Source organism: Passer montanus, unplaced genomic scaffold (assembly GCF_014805655.1).
Source record: "Passer montanus isolate IOZ18808 unplaced genomic scaffold, ASM1480565v1 scaffold29, whole genome shotgun sequence".
Lineage (NCBI taxonomy): Eukaryota > Metazoa > Chordata > Aves > Passeriformes > Passeridae > Passer > Passer montanus.
This window is the reverse complement of record NW_024367596.1, coordinates 7,635,631-7,650,093: the sequence shown is the minus strand read 5'-3', so window position 1 is coordinate 7,650,093 and position 14,463 is coordinate 7,635,631. Positions and strand designations below refer to the sequence as shown.

General features: G+C 43.1%; 1 long non-coding RNA gene across 1 annotated transcript in view; it reads right to left on the bottom strand.

The window, feature by feature from the left end:
* LOC120504319 overlaps window positions 1–14,463 on the bottom strand; it is a 31,325-nt gene that overhangs the window by 3,292 nt on the left and 13,570 nt on the right. Inside the window, exon 2 of the long non-coding RNA XR_005627993.1 lies at window positions 6,194–6,300. This is a non-coding gene — a long non-coding RNA (uncharacterized LOC120504319). The remainder of the gene's footprint in view (window positions 1–6,193; window positions 6,301–14,463) is intronic.

Sequence of the window (14,463 nt, the reverse complement as noted above, 5' to 3'; positions counted from 1 at the left end):
TTGTTCCTTCTAAGATCAAAATTAAGGGAGAACAGGATAAATTACAATCCAGCATGTAAGCAGCCTGTTTTTGTACACCTAAGTAAGATGCCCATGTGAGAAGTGCAGTTTCTCATCTCTTCCTTGGTATTATCAGTTCTGCCTGGCTTTGCAGTGCTGAGACTGAAGGTGAGCTGGAGCTCAGCCACAACCAAGCCAGCTTCCAGAGAGCATGAGGGAATAGACAAGCCCCTGCAGTAACCCCACCAACCATCCTGGGCTCAACCAGCCCCACCCCTAAATCAGATCCTTAACTCCATCCCTGAGTGTGAATTGGAGCCACTAAGAAGAACTATGGGTTGTGAATATGGGGAGACCTGTTTTGAGGCAGCTGTGGCTTTTTCTCAATCTTTCACAGATCAATTAATATTCCAAGTTGGACATGATGGCAATGTAAAGGCTGCCTCTAAACTGGGGGGTGGGGTGGGCTAGGAGTGGGACCGTCAGGGTGAGGCAAGGTGGGCAGTTAACACTCAGACCTACAACACATTCAAAAATCAAAGCCTTTCTGTGATTCAGAGAAGTTTCTCTGGCTAGTTTGAATATCTGTGCCAGACACTGGCAGTTACATGATGTGAACACCCCGTCAGAGGCAATTATTTTGCTGATTTGTTCTTGTGACAGCTCAGTTATACACCAGCACTTACAGAGAGTAACAGAATAAAAAAACAACTTAGAGCATAGCCTGAAGTGCAGTGACATGAGAGATTTATCTCAGGGGAAAATAATAAGGAAATACATTTGAGCACAGGAGCATCAGAGGGTTCAGAAAGTCACTGCAGAGCGTGGGCGGGCTGGGTGTGAAGGCAGCTGACAAACGAACTCACGGACGGCGAGATGAAGTGCTCCCCTCCGGAGGAGATGGCAGCCTTTGAAGAAACACAGCCTGGCGCCCAAGAACCTGCTCTGTGGCTTTGGCTACTCTCTCTGACTTGCACATGCATCCTTAGCACTGCTGTTGCCCTGCAGCTGGAACCTTAATCCTCACAGGTAAATTGCTCCCCTCCTTCTAACTCTTCAGATCTGTGTCTCTGATCTGGGCTGCCCTGAGCCGGGCAGTTTTATTTCTGGTGTTTTCTGAAACGGTGAGCCTCCCCCTCCTCCCTGGGCTCTGAGAACTTCTCCTGCTCCAGCTGAGAGGTGCAAATCCCCATGGGCATTATCATTACTGCAGGCAGGCAGGTGGAAAGATGGCAGATAAAAAGGAGCACTAGGTACACACTCTTCTGCTCTCCTGCTCTAGCCTCATTTGGAAGCAGAAGCACCCTTCTCTCTGTGAATACAAATAAAAAAGCCTGGAGTGTGAGAATGCTGTAAATAGTCAGATTGGAGATGTGTGTCTGACAGCTCCTGTGCTCCGCGGGGAGGATGTGTTCTGGGTATGTGACAGACTTCTTACCTCCCTTTGAGCACATCTCCGACTATTTCTGATTTCAGCCCTAAATGTGCTTGTCTCCCCAACTTTCAGACAGGACTTACAGAGACTTAAATCATACAGCCAGCCTCAATTTTGACCTGGCACCCAACCCACTGAGATGCCGTTGGGAAGTCCAAAGTCAAGTAATATCATCCAAGTGCTTTTCCCTTCAGAAATGAGTCTTGGAAATGCAAAGCAACACTGCAGAGATGACCCTGAAATGGTGATATATTCATTTCTGAGTGCTCACAGGATAACTTTTCCATTGCTTTCCCAGTGCAATAGCTGACTCTTCAGGTGCCCTTGACAAACCAGCTATAACAGCATCATCCAAATATCAGCTGGATCATTACATTATCAGCTGCCAGTCAACACTTTCCCCCCACTGCAGCCACAGACCATTGTGCAAGCAGCCCTCCTGCAATAGTGAGTGGCATTGCTCTCTGCCACTGAGTCCAGTTCTAAAGGTACATTTTTTCCAGAACAGTTAGAGAGCATTACTTTTAATCCCTCTGATTTAAAGGTACAATGGCCAATCAGCTGACTGACAAGCAAACAATGTCACCGTTAGCTCTGGAAACCAAACACACTTTCAAAATAGCCAGAGAACAAGAGCAGAAAAAAAGGCAATGCCTTTTGTTACCGAATCATGCAACAGAGGCAGGCTCCAAAAAAGCTCACCCATCACTTTGGGTAGTTCCCAGCATACACTGTTTATCCCTGTAATCAGTATTTTGGGGGAGCTAGTGCAGCAGGAGCCATTCACAGGGACACCTTTGCGGGGGCAGACAGTGCACAATTTACTGATCATTTGGGGCTCGAGCAGAATAAAGCACTTTGCAGAAAACTGACACCCACATCGAGCTGGGCCAGTGCCTAGGGAAGGCTCAGAGCTGAGCAGCTTGTCAGACCCCAGACCTGCCTGGGCTTTCAAGGATGACTGGTGTCATTTTGGCCAAAATCTTCACTTGTAGCAGAATAACTGCTATTTCTAGAGCAAGCTTCCAACTTTCCTGTTCAAGAGAAGGGAAAACAGCTCTTCAACAGAGTTTAATTGTGATCAGCAAATTTGAGTTTAAAGAACATCTTGAATTTTTCAGTTGATAAATTGTCTGACAGCTAAAATCTCAATTAAAAAAAATAGCCTGGAAATAATATTGCTATGTGATGTTTGCCTGAGGAATTCTGCTTGCTCAGTGCACCCCATGTTTATGCCACTTCCTATTGGAATTGCTGTGATTTCCAAGACATTTCAGTCTATTCATACTACATTGTGTGCAGCCTCACATGAACCAGCAAGGTGATGTCAGTCCTGCTCCAGCTATTCAGTCAGAATTGTTGAAAATTACAGATGCATCTCTTGCCCTCAGTTTTACGTCACAGATTTAATACAGATACAGCTATTCAGTCAGAATTGTTGAAAATTACAGATGCATCTCTTGCCCTCAGTATGTCACAGATTTAATACAGATACTGATTAATAAGTCTTTCCTAACTGTCTAGGGAAGCAGTACTTAAGAGAGTAAAAAGTACTTAATCTTTTAAACCAGTACTCTGCTGTGATTTCCAAGACATTTCAGTCTATTCATACTACATTGTGTGCAGCCTCACATGAACCAGCAAGGTGATGTCAGTCCTGCTCCAGCTATTCAGTCAGAATTGTTGAAAATTACAGATGCATCTCTTGCCCTCAGTATGTCACAGATTTAATACAGATACTGATTAATAAGTCTTTCCTAACTGTCTAGGGAAGCAGTACTTAGGAGAGGACCACTTTTCACTTATGTGAACTGGTTTAAAAGACTGATTTATATCATCCCCTCAGAGATATAGAGGCTCAGGTCTAAGGAAATCAGCAACTTCACCTTAAGCTTTACTCCCCTTAGCACTGAATTCTTTCTGCAGCTGGTAGTTCCCTCCTCCCTCGATAACAGAAACTCCTTTCCCATTCAAAGAGCTCAAAGACTTTGCTAGTGGAATACACAGTATAAAAGCAGTGGAAATTAGCATATGTGTGGGTTGAGAAAGGCACATACACAGTATTAAAACCTCAGAAAATTACCCAGTAGGCTTACTGCTGATTTTCAGAAGATACAAGGAAAGGGATGATTTTTATTTTTCCTTGTGGACTGGGAAATCAGATTTTTTTTTTCAGGAAACACTATTAAACTTCTCATTCTTATCAGGCTTCAATGAAATACCAATGATTATCTGGTCTTCACAGAGCCCCTCACTGAACAGTTTTCATATCTATCTAGAATCATTTGCAATGAATTTTAGTAGTGACATGAACCATTATGTGACTGACCTCCAGAGCCAATATACAGCACAGCCTGACCAGCCCACATGGCCCCTTCTGCCCACACCATCATCACTACAGCTCTGTGGATTCAGAAAATTCTGCCATCAAATGGCACTGTACTAGAACCGACTCCAGCCAGATTTTGGAAGTTACTTTCCCAAACTATAAAACCTAAATCTTATGATGAAACACAGCTACTCATTCCTTTGGAGAACAAAAGGGGCACTACACAAAGAATCTTACTGCTTTCTTAAAAAAAAAATCCCTGAGAGTTAGAACTGCCAATAAAAGATCTGCACAGTTTAAAACAAAAGAATAAAACCAGTGAAGATGTCTTTTCAAACTATGGTGCAAGAAGGCAAATTGGCACGTTGCATAGGTTGGTATTTTAGAACTGTCCTTCAGAGATGATTTGAAGATTCTTCGGGGTTTTTTTCATGATGGAAATGAAAAAAAAAAAATGCCTGTATGTTGAAAATACAGGCAGCTTTTTACTAAAATCTTTTGAAAATGAAGATAATTTAGTGGCATTTATTCTCTTCTAATACATTTAAAGGAATGCTTGTGATTGAGGCACAAGACATGAAACAGAGGCACAGTTATATGTAATAGCTGAATCCTGATCCTCTTTTTAAAAGATCAAAGATATCAAGAGCCTTTCTCTACATCTTTATCGATATACTTGTTCCTGATGCCACCACCTGTTATAGGGTTTGCAGACAGAATTCTGCATTTTTGCTGATTTTCTTTCTCTTCCTTAGGTAACATAATGTAGTTCATTCTGGGAAGAAATCAGACAAATCACCTAAAAATGTACTTAAAGGCACCAGCTCTCTACACCATTACAGACCTCCTCCAAGCCCTGTTTCAAAATGTCACAGCCATGACATCATCTCCACAGGCCTGAATGAAGTCCCACAAAGAGCCAGAACACACATTCAACAGGAAAGAAATAAAATGGAAATAACATAAAAAAAAAAAAAAAAAAAAAAAAAAAAAGCACTCAGATGGTCTGTAGGACACTATGCTACTATGCTGCTCTGCAAACAAATGTGTGACTTCAGGAATCCTCCCACAAGGAATTTGCTTGTAGGGTCTCTGGCTTTCCACTAAGAAATAATTCGTGCTTTTCATCAGAGGAAAACAAATGTATTATTAATGATATGGTCTGGCAAGAATGATACCAACAGTGCAGGCCAAGAGCCATAACTGCACTGCTGGATGCTGCTGCTCCTGAACAGAGCATGGATGCAGGGAGCAGCAGGGATGTGTGGTGAGGAAATACTCAAGCTCCATCTAGTGGAAAATAATTCTCTGTAAGGTCAGATTTGGACACATGGCTGTTAGGAGTGATATGCACTAAGAAAAAAAAATGGAGGTGTGGAATCAATTCCCTAGGAGGGAATGGTCTATTTTCTCCTTCAGAGGAAGTTAGGGTGTAATCATTAGTGAGAAAATAAGGCTAGGAAAAAAGGCAAGAAACCTCTGTCTGTCTACTGGGATTTAAGGATTTAGGCTTCCTGCACATATATTTTACTCTTCCCTGCTCCTGCCATCTCCACCATGAGATTCTCACATGCTCTTACTGCTGTTTACAGCCTTCCCCTGTCAGAGCCCATGTGCTGGCTGGCACAGGCTGACCATGCCAGCGTGACCAGGGAGAGTTAAGGAAAAGCTTTTGTTCATTTGGCTGCATGGTCCCATGTCAGAACAGGGCAGAAAAGCCCCTTTCACATGCAGTGACACAGTGTTACTTCTACGAGTAAGAAGAGCAAACAGCTTCAATGTTCTACTTGTACAAAGGGAGAAATGTGTGTGCTGGACTCACACAGATGCAGCTGACCTTGTCATTTGAAGGAGCCAAAACAGAACAGTGACCCTGTGCCTGCCTGCTGGACTCATATGGTGAGAAGAACTGCTAAATTTGAGCCTGGCTTGTCTCAAGATGCCTGGAGTTTCTGCTTGACTTCAGGGTTCCATTAATATATGATGCATGTGTATAAATCCTCCCTATGCCTCCAAAAAACCTTGATGCAGAGCTTTAGAAAAATGGAGATAAAAACTTAATACCTTAGGTTATTAAAATCTCAGCACTTCTTTTACTGCAGAAGCTTTTTGCAATATCTACTAATCCTTTTCCTCCATAAAACTCCACATCCTATCTCACAATATACTTTTCTGTGTTACTGCTAATCTTTTAAATTTGTGCATGTTCTTCAGTAGGTGGACATTAACACAAGCACAGTGAGAGCATTTGGGGGATGCTGGATGTGCTGCCTTCAGCTGCAAAGTCAGGGTAAGACAGGTCTCCTCCACCCGTGCCCACCCCACCAGCACCACCAGCACCACAGGGCTGGGGCAGGAACTGCAGCAGGGGCACAAGGAGGTGCAGCAGGGTGCATAGGGGAGGGGAATTTTTAACAGGGCTTTCTTACCAAAAGCAGGATGATACATATGCAGAAACCAGCATCTCTTAGAAATCATCTCATTCTGCAAATGGTGAATGCTCTCTGCATGTTGAAACTGCTCCTTCATCTCTGCTCTGCAAAAGTGAAACAAGCAGAGAGAGAACTGTAAAGGCTGGTGCTACAAAGCCACAGGTTGTGTTGACAACACTTACAGGTTCATGGTGTCAGTTTTAGTTTTGTTCAAGTCTCTACCAGCAAAGATAAAGAGAAACTTGCCATTCCTTTCCTGAGATAAATTCCACCATAGTATTTTTCCATTCAAGGATTTTTATAAAGAGAGAAAATGGTAATGTTGAATTAAACTGTATATGCACATGGAAATAATTTTTAGAAGCTTTGTTGGCAGGCCAAATACAAAACAGAAGTTCACTCTAAGTAATCTCCTTCTCCCTGTAGAAAAGAACATTGTTCTGCTTATTCACATAGAGAACCTCTGATGCCTTTTCCTGTACTTTTATTTTAAATGAAAGTAAAATGCTTACAATAGTAAAAATGCAGTGGTTGATCATGTTCTAAACTCAAAGAACTGTTTCTAGAGATGAGACTTTTCTGCAGAGAAGGAACACCTCAAACTCCAATTTATGTATTAAAAAAGCAGTTAGCTGTCAAGAATACGGGAGAAAGTAGGAAAAAACCCAAAGCCTAGAATTTGTGTGGGATAAGATGTGAAACCACAAAAAGTCTTAATATGCCAGTGCATGCAAACAGGCTGTGGCACGGCCAGACACATATAGGACAGTTTAGGTCTGGTCTTATCTTTAAATCATTTGCATCTTTCCTCTTCTCTGCCTGTGCCCATTATGTCTCCTGCTGAAATAAGAAACAAAGGAGATACAGGTACAGCCAGGACAGTGTCCTTCAGTGTTTGGGTGCTGCTCTTTTCTGCTTCATATGCAGCTGCAATCTCCTCTGCATTTGTTTCACTTTATCAGTGGCAGAGGAGCTCACATCCTCCAACCCACTTAGTAAGAGAGTTTGTTCCTCTCTTGGGCCCCAGCTTTATTATCAGAACTGTGAGAGAAGGCCTTAAAATGCTTGTCCAGCACTTTCATTTGTTGTGCTGTAATGTGGCTGCTGTAGTCGCTGAATATGTAGATTTAGAAGTAAGTTTCTAAAGCAGGGCTGGGGAGGTATTCGTGTTAATCCCATTATCTGATAAACGGATTTTTGAACACACCTCCCGCCATCCTGCATTAATAACTATCTCTCAGTCACACTAGGAAATGAAATTTAAAGGCTTGTGAGAAGTTGATGGACCATATGTTCAAAATCATGGAATTAAACAAAACAAGTTTATAAAAAGCTGCAACGTGTTCAGGATCTTATCCCTCGCTCTCTCCTGCCAGCTCCTCATCTTTGAAAGTCACCAATTAGACCTGCTGCTGATTTCCTGCCCATCTGTTGATTGTGCTACCCCATGCAACTTGTCTACCCTGAGGTGTGCTGGAAGCCAAGCAACACAAGATCTGACTTAGATTTAGATTCTGCTCCAAAGCTGGACACTGGCTCCTGCTCCTGAGGAAACCATTCATTCTTTATCTTCTTCTGAAGCACACCAAATACTATAAGATAGAGGGTTCAAATTTGCATTTTACTCTAATATCTCTGCATGTTATCAGGACTTTTCCATCACATCACTGTGAAGGATGGCAATGAAAATCTTTTGCAGCCCAGACAACCAGTTGATACTGAAATCAAACCTTTTATTTCCACCCATCAGCAGTGCAGACACTGGTTTTCATTTATCTGTACTGAATGGATATGAAGACTGGACTTAGAGTCTCCTTATAAAGATATATTTTCAAAGAAGAAACTTATCAGTGCCCTCTGAATATTTATTATCAGAGCTACATATTGCTTCCTTGAAAACTGATGATGCCACAGATTGCAGTGCTATAACAAAAGGACCCTACATCATCAAGGATGTGATGTACACAAGTTTTTGGGAACGGGCTGGAGTATAGACCTGTTATCTGTCCTCTCTCACCACACTGCCAGGCATGGGGTACAGGAGAGGCTTGACAGCACCCACTCCCAAAGCAGGGGCTCTGGGAAGCTCACAGGCCAGAGAGAACCACCATAACCTGCTTTTCCAGAGAAGGCAGCACAGTCTGCCTGTGGGGTCAAAAGAGGGAAAGACACCAGAGGACACAATGCTCCAAATGGCCAAGTGCAGCCACCTCAGCCAGGGGGGAAAGGGAAGGTAAAGCCAGCAAGTGACACACTCAGCACGTGAGATGTCAGTCCCACAGGGTGTCCTTGTAGTGACAGGCTACACTCTGTGGAGAGAGGCATCTATTCCTTCCCTGTCATCCATTTTTTGTTTTTGATGGGCAAAAGAGGTCATTTGGCCTCTTTTACTCCCCACAGATAAATTCTTGGGTCCTGAGGTTTTCCACTGGCTTTGGCTGGAGCCCACAGTTAACAACAGCAGGCTTGTTTATGTAATGCACTTGACCAAAGAAAAAGTCATCTCAAGTCCCACCAGTCCCAGCTCTAAGAGCGTGGCGATAAAGAGGCACTCGCTTTCCAAATCAAGCAGGAGAACCAACTCAGCTGGGGGGTTCAAGTCCAGACTTGCAGCCTCTGAAGGAGTCCGGCCTTTTGCCTGGCCAGAGCATTTTAAAGGAAGGACCGGCTGGTCTCCTGTTACCAGGAACAGAATTGGGAGCGCTGGCATCTCTCCCCTCTCCTGGTGAGATTCCTTTGAAGACTGCAGCCCTGCCGATAGCGGGGTTCTGAGGGAAGCTGGGCTCCCGGGCCGCAGCGGGGCTGGGCGGGAGCCGGGCCGCGTGAGGGAGCCGTGCACTGCCCGCCGCCGTCGCTAAAGGGAGCTCCAGGCTCGGAGCTCGGCTCTGCCTCCCGCTCCAAGTGTCACCAAACCCCTTCCCTTCCCTCCTCCACTAACCAGGTACATGGAATTAATGCGGCATTTACGGGGTCATTCGCGAAATGTAAATCTGCTGCTTCACCTCAGGTTTGCAACACAGCAGCCACAAACCGGGGAACTGGGCACACCGTGAATAACTGAGATAGGCATCACGTCACTGGGTATTTCCCGGCAATGTCTTCAAGATATATTGTATTTTCGAGCCGAATTCTGTAATTAGTGTACAAAGTATTTACAGCCTAAGCTTGCAAAGAGAGGCTCAATAAACCCCCCGTACTCCCCATCAGTTTTTGAAGGCTAAGATTTTAAAAAAGATCCCTGCACATCACATACAGCTTACAACAGAAACGCACATCTGAAATTAAAGTACCTCCACTGATTTAATGTAACTGGCTTTGAAGGGGTGCTATATAACCAGAATATTTCAGTCAGAAAGGCAGTGTTTGCAAAGGCACACATCACCCTTTCACAGAAAAAATATACACGGCAGCTTCGGATTCCTGCAGCACCATCAGTGCCCAAAATATTGGAACAGGTAAGCAGGGCAGTTCGGCAGAAACACCCCTGGACTCTTGAGACCAGGAAAACACCACCAAAAAAAAAAAAAAAAAAAAAAAAAAAAACAAAATTTTTTTAAAAAAAAAAAAAAACCCCACAAAAAACCCACCAAAAAAACATACCTAATTGTGTTGCAATGGCAGTGTAATTTAAACACCAAGCAGCAAAATCCCCCCAGGGAACAGCATCTGCTGCGTGGCAAGCACAGCCTCTAAATTCAAGTGTCCCTGAGGCAAAGAAATCAAAACCTGTAAGCACCTCCAAAGGCAGCGATGGTTGGGAAGGGCTGCTCACAGGGATGGGGACCAGGCAGGAAAATATTTCTCACTTTAAGTGTTTCTAGCAGGTGATGAAGCTATAAAACCTACTCTTCTGGTATGAACAGTGGTACCTTTCCCATTCTTGCTGGCCCTCCTAAGGGAGCTCTGATTAGTCAATTTTGTTCAGTCACTGCTGGAGTTAACTATTTATAAAGAAGTGAAATACCTTGTTTTCTACTGTCTCTTCCTACAAAAAAAAAAAAAACAAAAAAAAACCACCAAAACCCAAAAACCAAAAACACACACCCATGGACTTTGGGGGACTGCTTAGAAACAGATGACCTTAAAGTACTTTCTGCATGCTATTTGTCTCAAAGAGACTCACAATCCTATTAATATATTAATAATAATATATTCACTATCACTATTCAGTTAATCCAAAGCAGTACATACGGTGCAGAAAGCAGCAGGAGCAGGCAGGCAGTCTCAGAAAGAGCTGAGAAATGTCTGAGAGGAAGGAAATTCCCACCACTAGCCTATCTGCCATGCCAAGCCTGTGCCTGTATAGATGCAAAGCTATGGGTATTGCAGACAGCTCATGATTCACTTGTTTATAGTTACTGCCAGCGTTTATAGGAAGAAAGGGGGGTTGTTTTCCTTAAGGGCTATATTCTCCAGCTCTGGCTCCTCACCTGAGCAGCTGCAGCTAAAATGAAGATAAGGGACAGTTTCTATCCCAGCTCTGGGAAGACCCCAGCCAACCCCAAGTTGATGGCCTGAACATTACTTAGTCAACAATTAGGGACAATAAAATCCTCCAATCAGACCCAGTAAAAAACCCCTAAAATCAGACTCTGCACTTAATAAGACAGGGTTATCTGCTGCTAACCCTGGCTGACTGCCCTCCACAGGGCACGGGTAGATGTGCCATCAGGAGGAAGGTGGGAAAGAACACCTCCCTCAGTTCACACAAGTGCAGCAGAGCTCATTATGTGCCCTGCAGCCTATTGGTGTGAGAGGTTAGAATGCTTCCTTATTTCCCCTGCCCTAATGCACTTGCTGCCTTCGTTATTCTGTTTATTTAGTGCCACCAAAGCAATGACAATCTGCCATGTGAAGCACTATTCCCTTATTCCCCAGCCTGTTTTCTGAGGTGAGCACAGCCTTGAAAACAGGAGCAACTTCCAAAATTTTAAAAAAGAAAAGAAAAGAAAAAAGGAAGAAAAATTACTGCCACATCAATTTCTATTCAAATCACTTGGCACATTTCTCCAGTTCTTTTGCTGGAGACCAGGGTTCACTTCCAGCTCCCCAGCCTTCAATACCTCAGGACAGTGAGTGCTGGCACAAACTGAAACCTGGTGACCTTCCTTTGAGAATATTAAGCCTTGCTGGAGTTTCTGTGAGGTTAATCGATTCCACTCAGTCCTCTCTTGTGAAATCCTCGGACAGGAAAGAATAAGAAGATAAAAAGCCAAGGGAGATTTTCATGCAATCCTTATAGCCTCAAGATTGCCTCAGTTTTTAATGGTGTTTGTCTCACTTTCACCATCTTTGGAAAGTATGCTGCTAGATACTCAAATTACTCCTTAAATAAAACCCCTCAAATACTGAACTGCACTTTTAATTTGCCAAGACCACCCAGTCTGTGCCACATTTGAAGTACTACACAGCAAATTACAGTGCAACACCATGTGAGTTACCAGAACCACTTGAGATCCCAGAAGTTTGTGAAGAGATAGATTTACATGGTACAGCCTGGCACACAAAGAACATTGAGTGCAAGGAAATTTGAGTGGTTACAGACACATGGAAATTGGCATGTTAAACACTGGCCTATGGGGCCATCCAGGCAACACTGAGCCCGATCAAATTGCCAAACCCTCTTCCCTCTTTGCCACAATTTCTGTTGACTGGGCACTCACAAATGCAGTTTTGCTACTGAAAGGTCCAAACTCATTGCTTTGCAGCAGCTGGAGCTCAGTGGTGCCTCTATTTTCCTGTAGCTTATAGAAAACATGGACTGGCCTCTAGACTTTCCTCTTGCTCTCACGTTGTGAATTGCACCATGCCTGGGGCAGTGGTGCGCCTTTGTCTAATGTGGATATTTCACATGTGACAAAAGCAAATGCTACATCAGTGAAATATAGAAAGAAGCAAAGTGCTGAAATCCCCTTCACTCCTCCCTGAGTAAACTGGTCTCCAGAGTTATCCCATTAAGGCACTGCTCTTGTACCAAAGTTTGGCCACACCTTGGGTTGTGTACAGTACTGGGCACAGGAGTGCTTGAGCTGTGCACATGACTGGGCTGAGCTGGCCACTGTCCTGCTCAGGGCCAGCAAGGAGCACCAGTGCCCTCAGGCCCCAGCATTTATGGAGCTGTGGAACACACAAGGCATCCTTGAAAGCAGCAGATCTGACCAAAAGGATTTTTAAAAGGATTTTCCTGCTGCGAAAGCATCCCCATTCCAATGTCTGCACCTCACTTTCTGTGATCAGTGCTGCTTTGATGTGATCAGGATCACTTTACCCTGCAGGTCCCCAGCCATCCCAGCAGCAGGAGGATCCACATGGAATAACTGGGCAAGGACTGCTGGCACAGTCCAGCCCTGCACAGCACTCAAATCCCTAAATAGCAACATGAATAAAAATAGTTCAGTTTGGACATCTAAAAACCAAAATGGGGTAGGAATATATTTAAATCAAGAGGTAGTTTCTGAAATACAGAGTGATTCCTAATTATTTGCCACTGTTCATGAGGTTGTACTAACAGATGCTACTTCACTTCATCTCTTTTAAAATGCTACACAAACATCACACAAATGACATTTTGAGCAGCAATCTTTCCATTCTTTCATCTTAAAAAAAAATCTTAATTTTTCTTCTAGGTTACAGACACTGATTAGGAGTGCTATATAATCTTTGGATTCATCTGTCCAACAATCATCTAATTAATTAATCATTGGTAATTAAAATGACCTCCTTTTGACTGATACCTGATCTCAGAAAGGTTCAAAAGAAACTTGACACATGTTGTGTCATGTTCCAGCATAACCCACTACAGGTATTTTATCATGTAATGCCACATCTGGTTTCCAGAGAACAAAATCAACAGGAACAAATTAAAGGAGGAGCCAGTTGTACACGTATCAGATCTAACCAGTTCAAATATCTGGCAACATACAGGAGCAGGTGAACTTCCAGTGTACTTGTAGAACCATCGTTAACCCCAGAAACAAAATTATTTTTGGATATGTCTAAGCAGGAACATGTGATAACAGCATATTATCTGTGCAATCCCTGCTGTACTTAGATGCTACAAGAACCCTCTTTAGAGAAAATCTGACTAAAATCTCAGCTAAACTGACAAGAGAGAAGAGCATCCCTTATGTTTTGCCTGTGCAAGTACTGAAAGCCCGGAGCTATTGAATCTGAGATGTGCAAACTATGAGGAAAATGAATGGTCTGGCCATCCTACACCTCCTGTGATTTTCTTATCTTACATGGGATCTGCAGACTGACCCACAGCCCCTCTGCTGTACTTCCTGGTCACTGCAGTGATGAGGGAAAAAGGCTCCCAGGTGGTTCAGATGAAACACCACCATGAAGATCTCAGTTCTCCAACCACACTAAATAATGTTGTTCAGGGAAAGCTGCTAGCCCCATCCCATGGGCAGTCCAAACCTCAGACATGGAAATCCATGTGCTGCAATGGTTCAGGGCACTTGGCTCTCATTTCCCTGTTCTAGGTATTTCCTTCTCATAGATCCAGCAATGCACAGCTCTGACATCACTTTTAAAATTAATTAAAATGCAGCAATAGCATTTACTTTCCTTCATGGATATTTTGTCAATTAGAGAAAAAAAAGCATTTTCTGGGAATGGTAGTTCAGCTACAGAGTTGGACTCCTGCCCTCCTCACAGCATCACAGTTGAACATTTCCACTGAGTATGAAAATGGTTGAAAACAGAAATAAACATTTACTTTTTTTTTTCTCCTGAGGCTAAATAGGAGCTTTTCAAAACAAACATGGAACAAGTGAACTAAGGGGTTTTGGGGCAGAAATTCTATAGAATATAATAAGTTGTAGGTCTCCTTCCAATGGGATATTGGTTTTCAGTATATAATTAATAACAAGAAAACTGGATCCTGACTTTGGGGTCTGCATCAGCATCCTGGAAGAAAAACGACCATAAATTAGCATCAATTATGTATTAAAGTTCCAATTAACCTGGCTGACACTGATATACTTTAACAAGGTACACTTAGATAAAAGAAGCAACTCTCTAATTACTTGGAACGGGACCTCCTGACCCATTCTGCTCTTTTATCCCAATGCCAACCTAATGAGGAAGGAAGTGTGAGATAGGAAACTGTGCAAAGCTATAGCACCACAAGATGCCCCTTGGGAAATGATTTTACCTTCTTACTAATGATTATCACTTTATGGCTCTCAATGCCTTTTAACTGTTTTCAGAAGAAGTGGTTTTGAGGCTGAAATTGCTAATGTTCATTTTAATGTGGGAAT